Source organism: Megalobrama amblycephala, linkage group LG14 (genome assembly GCF_018812025.1).
Source record: "Megalobrama amblycephala isolate DHTTF-2021 linkage group LG14, ASM1881202v1, whole genome shotgun sequence".
Classification (NCBI taxonomy): Eukaryota; Metazoa; Chordata; class Actinopteri; order Cypriniformes; family Xenocyprididae; genus Megalobrama; species Megalobrama amblycephala.
This window is the reverse complement of record NC_063057.1, coordinates 9,710,979-9,724,334: the sequence shown is the minus strand read 5'-3', so window position 1 is coordinate 9,724,334 and position 13,356 is coordinate 9,710,979. Positions and strand designations below refer to the sequence as shown.

General features: G+C 37.6%; 1 pseudogene; it reads right to left on the bottom strand.

Moving 5' to 3' along the window:
- Positions 1–4,832: 4,832 nt before the first annotated feature.
- Positions 4,833–13,352, bottom strand: LOC125245619 (annotated as a pseudogene).
- Positions 13,353–13,356: the final 4 nt, after the last annotated feature.

Genomic DNA, 13,356 nt, shown 5'->3' with positions numbered 1-13,356 from the left:
TCAAATACATGAGTAGCATTTGCCTTAGCAGTGCAGCACACTTCAGAAACCCTCCACCTTCCCCAGCTCCACCTGTATAGATCTGATGCGGGTAATTCTTGTACTCTATATTGTACAGCAGCAGCATGTCTTACTTGCTCACAGCAGCGTGTCATGTATGTGTTGGCACTCAGTGATGTGGTTGTATTTAAGATAATTTTTTTAATATGGTTGATTTTCATATTTAATTTATCTCTATTGTGATTTTGTGAAGTATTTTCCATTAACTCAAAATTATTAAGTAGAAAAAATAAACCAAATTTTATGCAGTCTAAAGTATTAAACTGACAAAATATATCTTGGAAAATGAATATGCAGTTCTAGGTATTTAGTCATTGATTATTTATGCTGATTTGTATGTAAAAGTGTTGCAGATTTGGAGATGATGCATTGATTTATATAGACCTTGATAATGACAGTTCAGAGCATTTCAGTTCTGTGATTTCAGTTGTTTACTGTCTTTTACTACGGTAATATAAATTTCTAGGCTACAATTTCAATCATTGAAATTTTGGTATTATAATTCATAATATATTTTTGTTTGTTTGTTTTAAATTTAAAATGCAGAATGTTTTTTTGTAAGGGTTAGGGGATAGAAAAAATTTGTTAATTGTAAATTGTAAATTTTGTACAGTATAAAAACCATTGTCTATGGAGAGTCCTCAAACACAATAAAGCGTGTGTGTGTGTGTAGGTGTGTGTGTGTGTGTGTGTGTGTGTGTGTGTGTGTGTGTGTGTGTGTGTGTGTGTGTGTGTGTGTGAGTGTGTGTGTGTGTGTGTGTGTGTGTGTGTTGTAATTCACCCAAAGCAAATGTAAGCAGAAGGACCTGGATGAAATACTCTGAATGATTAATCCACAATCTGACTTGTGATGCAGTCTGGAATCATAACCAAACTGTGTTCGCCCTTCTGGCCAGAGGAGAACTGGTCCCCTGACTGAGCCTGATTTCACCAGTGGGTTCCTTGACACTGTCACCTTTTGACTCGCTTAGTTGGGGACACTTAATATTCAACATTATTATTGATTTGACTGCACTGACGCTATCAGACTGAACTGAGCTGGATGATGACATCACTGTTTTCTGCTTTATTGCTGAATTGAACTCATTCCATAATTGATTAACTTTACAGTTATTGAACCGAACTGAATCAGGACTGAACTGTTGTCTTTTTAGAGCTGCTTTACAGTAGAACTGAATTCTGTTTGCATCTTTGAATCATTATTTCCTGCTTTGAAACAATCTGTACACAGATAAAGACATTTTGTTACACATAACATCAAAATTTAACAAAAATGAACAGGAAAGCTTTATTAATCAACTTGATTTCCTGATGACCTCTTATTTGAGTCTTCTGGCTCAATCGTACCATATTGTTATACAGCCACACCAGTTAATTTGTGTAATAGTGTGTTGTGTGTGTGTGTGTGTGTGTGTACATGATTATGTGTTTGAGTAGGTCTGTTTTGTACTCTCAGTGTTTTAGAATCTGTGGTTTTAGTGCATTGTGGCTTAATTATTGATTTTATTTCACACATCTGCAATTTGGTGGGTGGAATGTGTCTATTTTGCCCTCTTGATATTGTAGAGTGTCACCCTTCATTGCTGTGCACTTTTTTCCGAATTGTGTATATTTTTGTGCATTTCCCATTCATTTCCAAAGGCGGTCATTTTTGACATCATCAAATACATAAAGAACTATCTCCAATCAGCTCCTGACAGATATGGGGGTATGGGATGCCAGAAGGGCCAGACAGCTGTTGATCTTTGTTTTCAATCAGAATAGGTGCATTTTTTATTTACATTTTGTGGCAGGGAGGGCGTGGTTCAGTGAAGTCTGCAGCAGGAGAGAGAGTCGGGAGACGCTTGGTAAGTGAGTGGGTTAATTGTAAATCACGAACACCTGTTTCTAATTCCAGTAATTGGCACGGAGACAGGATAAAACACCAGGAGAAGCAGGAGAGTGTGAGAGAGAGAGGGACTGCTGACTGAGAAACACTGGGACTGAGCTGGAGAGCACTACTGGAGTGAAGCCCGTCTGTGGATGTGGATTGTTTATTGTGCGTTGCACAGACTTTTGTTTGGACATCTTGTTATTGAAATAAAAACTCAGTCAGCAGTCAAAGTCGACCCTGTACTCTTCCTTCCCTACGAACTTGAACTTATTACACATTTGTATTATTGATTTGAAGTTTGCTGAATAAAAGTTCTGTTATGACAATATACCTCTCAATATAACTCTCTGAGTGTTTGGCATGGTAATGGGTATGACGATGTTGATATGTTTGGTCTTGGTGGAATACATCTGCTACACTGCTTTAATCTACTGCTTTATTGCTGCTGCTGCAGAGCAAGTACAGGATTTGCTACTGCACTTAAAACAAATAAAATGTTGAATTTTTTTTTTTTTTTTAGAAAACGATCGATGGTTTCTCTAGATAAGACCCTTATTTCTCGTCTGGGATCGCTGTAAACTGTAATTTTGACCTTAACCGTTTGGGCTCCACTGAAGTCCACTATATGGAGAATAATCCTGGAATGTTTTCATCAAAAACCTTAATTTCTTTTCGACTGAAGAAAGAAAGACATGAACATCTTGGATGACATGGGGGTGAGTAAATTATCAGGAAATTTTCATTTGAAAGTGAACTAATGCTTTAATATTTTATAATTTTATGATTTAAATTCCAACAATTTTTAGCAAAATATAAAAGTTCACCAGTGGGTTTACATTCACAAGGAACATAACTATGTTTTTGTTCTCTCAAATTTTTAAGGCTATGTGATAGAAATGTACAAAAAAAAAGCATGATCTACAAAAACATATGGGAAAAAAAAAAATCAATTTTCAAAACAATGCTTTTTTTTCTCTCAGAAATTGTCACTGAATTAGAAGATTTCAATACAAAGTGCAACATAAAACATTGCTGGACTGCAGGTAAAACATACAGTATAGGATGATCTTAAACACTTTTCAGACCACTTAAAAACTTTGATTTGAGGCGGTGTGTGTGTGTGTGTGGTTTGAGTTATACAGCGCTTCCATGTTTTCCTGGATCTTCCTCCACATCATCATAGTCTGTTATCAGAAAACAAGAGCAAATTCATATATCAACATGCTTTAAAAATTATTATAATTAACAATGTTTTCAGTCCATTTAAATTAGCCATTGTGACAACAGAAGTTGATGGAACAAGATAAATTGATAATATAAAGCTATTATAAAGGCTAAACCAAAATTATTCTGTAAAAAGATGTCAATAGCATACCAAACATGTCACTCATATTTTCCCTGACGTTCTTCACATCATCATACTCCTCCTGATCATCCTCTGATATAAATGTGTCTAGAATTAATTACATGAAAAAAGTCTTCATACTTTATATGCTACTATAATTAAATGAAAAATAAGAAGAAAAAATACCCTGTTCTAATGTAGAACTGTATAATTTAAAAACCCACACCTTTTTTATCATTGGAGAACTGCCGTACGATGACGACATCATCATAGTTTTCTGTTGAGTCATCTACAATAAAATAATGAAAAATTAAATGCATCCATCCATTAATGAACAAAATTTTTGATTTAGAAACTATAATATATATATATATATATAAAGAAATAAACCTGTATCATGAGGTCTCCGTTCAGGAGATCTCATCATAATTCTCTGGTGTGTTTTGTTGCTCTACTAAATTATTTAACAGGAAAATAGAATAAACAGAAACTAATTCACAGGCCAAATGGGTATTTAAATTAAGTGAATTTCTGTGATCATTTAACAAAGTCACTGACCTGTTGGTCCTTCAGTGATGGTGACATCATCATACTCAGGTGTGGCTCCTACTGCAGAATTTGCTTTTGAAATAGAAAATACATACATACATACATATTATTGTTATTATTAATAATAATAATAATAATAATAATAATAATAATAATAATAATAATAAAACCTTATCTGAATTATGTGCTGAATGATTTATATAATTTATACTCGTCTAAAATAACAAGTGAATGTTTTTAATTATTTAACACAGATACTTTTCTGTATGTAGTAGGTAACATAATTCTATTTCAGTCGTCTAACCTGAAAGATGCTCATCAACATCTTCATACCCAGAATGCTGTTCTTCAGAAAGGACACTTCCTGTTATAGAGTAGAACCATCAGACATGTTCAAAAGCACAAATCAGCCAAAATCCCCATCAATTGGATCATATAGTACTAACCCTATATCATTACAAGTGAAATTACAATTTTACTCCACTAACCCTCTGAATAAACTCATTACCCTGTTTATCTCCACAAATCAGACATTATGGTACTTACTCACCCCTCTGAGTGAAGTGATTGTGTCTGTGATGAAGCTCCTCATAAACAGCCTCAGTCGTGCTCCTGTGTCTCCTCTCAGAGAGAGCTGTGAGTGTAGAGAGACAAACCTGCTGTCAGTTCACAACACATGACTGATCACACACTGAATAAGACACAATATGACAGTCTCTGGATCTCTCCTACCTCTCCTCATCACTCTGTTCTGCTGAATCAGTATAAGCAGTGGCATTAAAACAGTAAGAGCACAACTCCCAGTACAATCACAAGCACAGAGAGAGACGGAGGAGTTTGTGAACGAGAGACTGATGTTGAGCTCACTGACTGAGAAACTGGAGGAGAAGATGCAGGAGTAGTGGACACTGACATATCTGGCAAAACAGACAGACACATTCAAAATCATGATTGTCTTGATTCAAGACTCTTGAATACACAAATATTATTAGCACAAAAAAAAAAAAAAAAATTATCTAAAATGACTAATTGCTCAGTGTTTTCTGTGACCTGGACAGTCCCACAGGTGAATCTCATTCCCTCTGCACTCCGTTCAGCCACACCACACCTTCACCAGGACCAAAGACTGAATTCCCATCAGCCCTCAGTGCTGCTCCACAACCCAGCTGCCTGCAGACCACCTGAGCATCGCTGATGTCCCACAGATCATCACAGACTGAGCCCCACACAGAGTTATGATACACCTCCAGCCTCCCAGAGCACCGGCCCTCCCCTCCACTCAGTCTGAGAGGAACATGATCTAAAATCCACAGACAAGTAGACACATTATTGGCCAACAGAGTTCAGTCAGAACAGCGCCATCTACAGTGTGGTGTGTGTGTGGTGTGATATTAAATCCTCTTCCCCAAACAAAAATTACAAGCATTCATCACATATGGCTGTTATGATTTTTATGTTCTTCTACATCAAATGAACTTACCTGAACACTGTCTCTGACGTGGAGATGTGGAGCATGACAAAGAGCTTCTAGGGAACTCATGACTCTCCTGTTCTGTAATCACAAGTTATTTAGGGCCTGAGCACCGATGGTGTGAGGACCCTATTGTAATTGTTCGGTCAATTCTTCTTCTTCTCCGAAATTAATTGCATTTTTTCAGGCCTAAACATGCTTGAAAACTCATGAAACTTTGCACACACATTAGAAGTGGTGAAACTTTACGTCTGATATGGGTTTCAGAATTAGGTGTGGCAAAATGGCTCAATAGCGCCACCTACAAAATTTCAATTAAACGTCCTTCGCGCTACGTTTCATGTACAAGTCTGAAATTCGGTAGACAAATGTAACAGCCCAATGCCTACAAAAAAACCCCTGGGTGCAAAATCTAAAACCCAACAGGAAGTGAGCCTTTGCAATATTAAATTGCGAAGATCATGAGTTTTTGCTGAAGGGCATGTCTGTGGCGGCCTGACAAAATTCGAAGTTTTTCCATGAAACAGGAAGTTGTTGTAACTTGGACATACAATGTCCGATCTGACCCAAAACTTCACATGTTTTATTAGAGTCCTGACCTGAAGACATCTACATGCCAATATTCATTTATGGTCATAGCGCCACCTGCAGGCAACAGGAAATGTCATGTTTTACACTGTGATTAACTCCTCATAGAGATTTAACCAGATCAACATCATATGTTATCAGTATAATTTTAAGGCCTTAGTGATGATAAATATCAAAGATCTTGAGTTTTCGTTAAAGGGTGTGTCCATTTTATATTAATATAAATTATTAATATATATATTTTATATTAATAAGAGGATATTGAATATTATAATAGTAATATAAATTAGTATTAGTAATATATATTTTATATTGTATTGTTAGTGTATAAACAACATAAAGACAGTATATTTTAAACATTTGATCTAACAGGTATGAAATATAAAGAAAATGAATAAAGTTATCAAACACAAATTATAAATTAAATATAGACTAATCCTTATTAAAGCTATAAAAGTTAGCTGTGAGTTATTTTCTCTTTTTCTTTTGTTCTTTCATTAACATTAATGACAAACAGCAGCAGGTTTATTAGGGATTTTGGCATAATTGTTGTTTTGTTCAAGTGCGAAAGAGAACTCAATGCAGCCAGTGTGCTGTCTGAAGCAGATTTCTGTGCGTGAGTCATGTGTGTGTCACACAGACAGGAGATTCATAGACAGCGTGCCAGTACCGCACTGAGTTCTCTTTTGTCACATTTGAATGGTTCAAAAGCATTTGCATGAATAAGCCCTAAAGGATGATGGGAAAAGGATGCTTAGTTAAATATTTTTAACTTGTTAAACTGAAGAAAATTAATCGCATGACTTAAAGTGTTAAATTTGACAGCCCTAATTATATATAAATATATGTTTATATGCTCAGTAATGTTAACGGATTACTCTTGTATTTTTAAAGATGGAAAATCCATCAGTCTTACCCAAGCAGGTGATTTTGGCCACTTCATCTTCACCACAGTTATTCTGTCCCCAAGGTGAAGATGGACACTGCCAAAGATTTGAATCATGTGGTCGACATTTCACTTCATCCAGCCAGTTAGGAGCTGATTCCACTCTTGGTGTAGAACTGGAAAAAGCACCAAATCTTCCACAGTTCATCTCTTGACAGAACAGACTCGCTGTGTCTCTGTCCATCTTGTTCCAGCACACATTACCCCAGGATCCATTGTAGAAAACCTCCACATTCCCTTCACAGCCCTCAGTTAACCTGATCTCTTTAAACTCTAGATGAAAACATGAATGCTATATCAGCTCTCATCCAACCCCATTCATTTCAACCATTCGATGTTACATAATACAAATTACTGAAATAACCCAAAAATATAACATAAAAAATATTTTAAAAAGATAAAATTTAGCTTTTAAATGTTACTGAATAACATTTTTTTCACAACTGAGTGCTGTTTACCTGAGCACACGACTCCTACATCCTCCTTGTGTTGACAGTCATGTTTTCCCCAGCCTGGAGAAGAGCAGCTCCACAGGGACGTCTCATTCCCCTCACACTCCACCTCATCCAGCCATATGGGCCCAGAACCAGGACCAAACCAGGCTGGTACCTGCTGGTTACTGAGGGCCACTCCACACTGCAGCTGTCTGCACACCACATGGGCATCTTTAATATCCCAGGAGTCATCACACACTGTCCCCCATGAGCCGCTGTGAAAAACCTCCAGCCTCCCTGCACAGTCTCCCCCAGAACCCACCAGCCTGATGGACCCACGACCTGATATTCAGACAAAAAGAAACACATTAGTGATCACTAACAACTGAAGAATCTGCCCAGATGTTGCTCTTCTCACCAAGGCAGGTGATTGACAGCTGTTGTGTGGAGCTGCAGTTGAGAGTTTGTGGAGAGCTGCAGTTCCCCAGATGAGCTTCACTCCCAGAGCACTGGAAGCCCGTCACACACTCATGACTGTGTTCAGGACTGGATGAAGAGGAGCCGGAGAAGTTCAGCACAGAGCCACAGCCCAGTTGTCTGCAGACCACAGAGGATTCAGTGAGACTCCAGGAGTCCAGCAGAACTCTCCTCCAGACCTGATGGATGGAAACTTCCACCTCCCCCTCACACTGTCTCTCTCCAGACAACCGCACCAGACCATCATGAACAGCCGGAGAGGAATCTGGAGAGAAGATCTTATATTTTACTAAAATAATTGTGTTAGATCATATTGAAATAGTGTTTATATATTAAAGAGAGTTTTTTTCCAGTAGCATAATGCTCTCAGGTGTCAAATAAGTTTACCAGAGCAGATGACTCCAACATCTCATCTATGAGAACATTCAGCTCGACTCCATGAAGAGATGGAACATTCTGAGAGTTTTGTTTCATTCCCGTCACAATCAAACACATCAGCCCAGATTTCACCACTTCCTTCACCAAACCAGTGTGATCCTACAACAGACACAGCCATCCCACAATTCAACTGTCTACAGACGACACTGGCAGCTCTTATATCCCAGCATGCATCACACACTGTGCCCCATTCATTGAGGAATTGAAGCTCCACTCTTCCAGAACAAGAGTCTGAAACATTCATCAGTTTGGCCTCTGTGTAACCTGAACAAAGAACAGAGAAGTTACGTAACATAACGAAAATAATGTAGGCTAATAATGCAGCTGACAAAGAAGATATATTGTATCAAATGAAGAGACACTGAATATTTATAATTTACCAGAACAGATCAGTCCCACAGTATTGTCACTGGTGCAGCTGTGTTTGTGTGTTGATGATATTGAACAGAATGAAATCTGAGATTCATTTCCTCTGCACTGAATCTCTTGTGTCCAAAAGCATCTTCTCCCAGCACCTGTACAGGAGCCCCACAATCCAGCTCTCTACACACAACCTCTGCATCCTGCTGGTCAAAGGCAGCAGCACACACTGTGTTCCATGTGTTCCCCTGAAGTATCTCTAACCTTCCAGAGCAGAGGTGAGATCCATTAACCAGTCTGGAAGCTTTATGACCTGTTCATATTACAGAAATGACAGAGCACAGTATACAAAAATAAATGATTGACAGTTAAATTCAACAACCACACAAACATTTACAGTTTTCAAAACAAATGTAACAACTGAGACAAATCAGACACAATTATTTGTTATATTTAACAAATAATTGTTTAAAACTTACTCTGGGGTCTGTCCCCATCCCCAGAGAACACCAGCCTGAGTTTTATTGCCCCAAAGTTTGTGTGTGCCACGTGGAAAAGCAGAGACAAAGAGACACATAGAAAGCCCTCAAAACAGACGTTCCTGCATTCAGTTAGAGACAGGCTGTTCTATAAATGAACATGCATATCCATAGGACATGGCATCCATTATTACTGTTTGTTGTATTGTACGCAGTATTGTATTCACGTTTTATGACACATACAATGTAACTTTTAATTTAAATGCTTGTGTATACGATATGTCGATACCTGTGCAACAAATCAGTAGTACAAGAATCTTTAATAGTTCTTCTTCAACAACTCAGCCAGTTAAATCGTGCTCGGTCATAAAAGCCCCGACAGGAGGGATGTTGTCACCTGGAAATTCAACCTTCTCATTGGTCAGGTCAACCCTAAGAGGTGTGACTTTGACCAGAGGTTAAAAGCCAGTGCGCAATGCACCTCCTTCTCTCTTGCTTCTTTGCGACCCAGCCATGTGCTCATCTATGAGAGAGAAAAAGACTTCTTTCCCCACTAAGATTCAAACTAACCATGCAAGTTTGTTATTGCTTCTTCATTCAACGCAGAAGACATCGATTGCTACTTCCATACCATCGGACTGAATTCTCAAGACTTCCTACGGCAGCAATATATCCAGACGCTCTTCATACAGGCCAAGGCCTGATGCAAGTATCGTACGATATATTAAATTGCTGCTAGTTAGTTAAAATTATTAACCTGAAATTAATAACCTCATTAAAAAAAAAGGAGTTTTATGATGAATACTGATGATTCTTTCTTGGTTTTTCTTTTCTTTATAGCTCCTACTGTTGCCCACTTCCGGTTTCACTTTATCATTTTACCCATTTATGTGTGACTTGCATGTATGTATGTTTGTGTTTGTTAGTTAGCTATGTGCTCATGATTTAGTTAATAAAACTTGTGCACATTACATATTTGGTTCTGATGCTCTGTCTGCAATGGATTACCTCTTAAATGATCAGATCTGATTACCAGCTCTGTAAATGCTTATTACAAAGCACTGCAAATACTAAGAAAGAATTATTTTTCTGTGGCCATGGAAAATGCTATTCTCTTAGAATTAATTAATAATCAATACTGAGTGTTCACATGATGAACTGATTTATTGATCGTAATTTTAATATAGATACTAAAGGTAATCTGATTAACTGATTCAAATATTCATAATTAATCATAATTAACAATCATAGTGAGTTATGAATAATTATTAATATTTCCACTTTGAGCTAATATTGCTACACAAAATGTTATTTATATCACAACAAATTCATGGACAATCAGTTAAATTACTCACCCGAACAGATGACACTGGCATCATGATTGTGAGCACACGCATGTAAGCCCCATCCTGATCCCCCACAGTTCTTCAGTGTTGACTCTGATCCAATACATAACACAACACTCGTCCAGATTGGTCCTGATCCTGATCCAAAATGAGCATCACCCAGAGCATCTACAGGTTCTCCACAGTCCAGCTCTCTACACACCACTGCAGCATCAGCCATATCCCAGGCATGATGACACACTGTTCCCCACTGACCTCTATGAAGAACCTCCACTCTACCAGCACAGCGACTGTGACCACCAACCAACCTCACATTCTTTTTATCTAAGTGACAGAAAAATACAGACAGAGTCTATGGCAGCATCTCCATAAGCACACTAGTTCACGTATCTGTATATTATGCACTGGTAAAGCACACTGGCTCACCACACATTTGGACACTGATTACTCAATTTCTGGTGACATGACTAGGTGCTTGTGTGGTAAAACTTCTGGTATGTATCAACAACACACAGGACCAATATCTTTCTGACATTAATGCTGTTTAAAGTATGTCATGAAATGTACTGATTTTAGTTGTATATCTCTGCAACATTTTAATTGTAAATATTAACTAGGCTATTTACTACCTATCTATTGATGTTTATGCTGACATTTCATTAAATAATGATTTGTCTTTTCAAATCTTCTATCGCATGTCATGATAATATTGTGTTGATATTGTGTTGGCTCGTGCGATTTGTTTTGCACTTAAGAATTTCCATTAAGGGAACAAAGTGAGCATCTTGTTTTTTAAGTGCATTGTGGGATTTTTAGGGAGTGAACATTCCAGTTTACTCAAAAGGTTTTGTGATTGAAACAGCCCTTAAAATGTCTGGCTCCCTGGTCAGTGTTCTGACTACTGAACTAGGGAGCTGATGAGATGAACCCTATGAGTAAAAGGTGTGATATTACTCTCATATTCTTTTGACTCACCAGCACAGAACAGCCTCTGGTATTTATCATGTAAACAGCTGTTTTTGTGTAAGGATGTTGGACAAAATTGAATCTGAGACTCATTTCCTCTGCACTGAATCTCTTGTGTCCACATCTGAGTGTCTCCTTTTCCAAAAGCATCTTCTCCCAGCACCTGTACAGGAGCCCCACAGTCCAGCTCTCTACACACAACCTCTGCATCCTGCTGGTCAAAGGCAGCAGCACACACTGAAACCCATGACTGATCATCAAGTATCTCTAACCTCCCAGAGCAGCTGGAGTTTCCGATAATCCTGACACCTGAAGTAGCAAGAGATAAGAAACTTTCCAGTTATGTTTGCTATCTATGTGTAAATAATTCTTGTCATTAATGGTCTACCACAAAGCACCACTTGTTAATGTGAAAGGAGTAAAATAATCAAATTACTCAATCTCAATTTGTCAATCCAAACCCATCATACATTCTTTCATGAAAGATAAAAGGGGAATTTTAAAAACTACCCTGGTACTCTTTTCAATATAATGAAAGTAAATTAAGAAATTAGAAAATACATTTTGTGCTCCACAGAACAAAGTCATATAGGTTTGAAAAGACAAGTAGTAAATGATGCCTGAATTTTTATTTTTGGTGAACTATTCCTTTGAAGCAGGTGGTTTATCAGTGAAATAAACATAGGGCAGGGTTTAGAGCATTTACCTGAGCAGATGACTCCTGCATCTTTTGCATGATCACACTTATATAAACCCCAATGTACTGATCCACAGTTCTTCAGTGTAGATTCTGATCCAGTACATACACTGCGATTTGTCCAGATTGATCCTGATCCTCGTCCAAAGTGAGCACCTCCCAGAGCATCTACAGGTTCTCCACAGTCCAGCTCTCTACACACCACTGCTGCTTCAGCCATATCCCACCCAAAATCACACACTGTTCCCCACTGACCTCTATGAAGAACCTCCACTCTACCAGCACAGTGACTGTGACCACCAACCAGCCTTACTCTCATGTTGTCTATATAATGAATAAAGAGGGAGTAAAGACATACGGATAAAGGAAAAGAATGAGGGGAAAATATCACACAAAAAGAATAAAATTAATGAATATTTAGTGTAGTATTTGGAAACATTAACATTTTATTTTTAGTTTATTTAAAAAAAAAAAAAAAAATCTCTAACCTGCATACTCCAAGCCAACATCATTTTCATGTGAACAGTTGTTTTTATGAGATGGTGATATTGGACAGAGGTGAATCTGAGACTCATTTCCTCTGCACTGAATCTCTTGTATCCACATCTGAGCGTCTCCTTTGCCAAAAGCATCTTCTCCCAGCACCTGTACAGGAGCCCCACAGTCCAGCTCTCTACACACAACCTCTGCATCCTGCTGGTCAAAGGCAGCAGCACACACTGAAACCCACGACTGATTATCAAGTATCTCTAACCTCCCAGAGCAGCGAGAACCTCCAACCAGCCTGACTTCTGAAAGAACAACACAGGAAAGAACAAAATTTAAGGTTATGGAACTTCAATAATGAGTCAGTCATTCTGTATAATCAATACATCAATTATATAATAAAAAAAATCATATTTTCCTTTATCTTCTGAAATAAAAGATATTTACTATGAAAACATATTATACATTTCCAGTCCAAAAAGGCCTTGAAAATAAGATACAAAAATGGCTCATAAAGAAAAAAGTGTATAATTACTTACTGTAAAAATCTGCCCACATTTTCATGTCAACAATGTCTATGAAAGAATCCTTTCAGAGCATCACATTAAAATGTATTATTAGAAACAAGCTTCTAAAGTTTATTTTTAACTCGGTCCCTGATTATAACTGTTACAAATGCAGTGTAGCTGCAGCAGGGATGAGGCGAAATACGGAATACGAAACAAACAAAGGTATTTATTACACAAGGAACAGAACAGCGACACTTAGAAAATAACATAAAATTATGTTTCATTAACGTAGTTCAGGAGGAACAAGTCAAATAACCTACCCAATCATTACG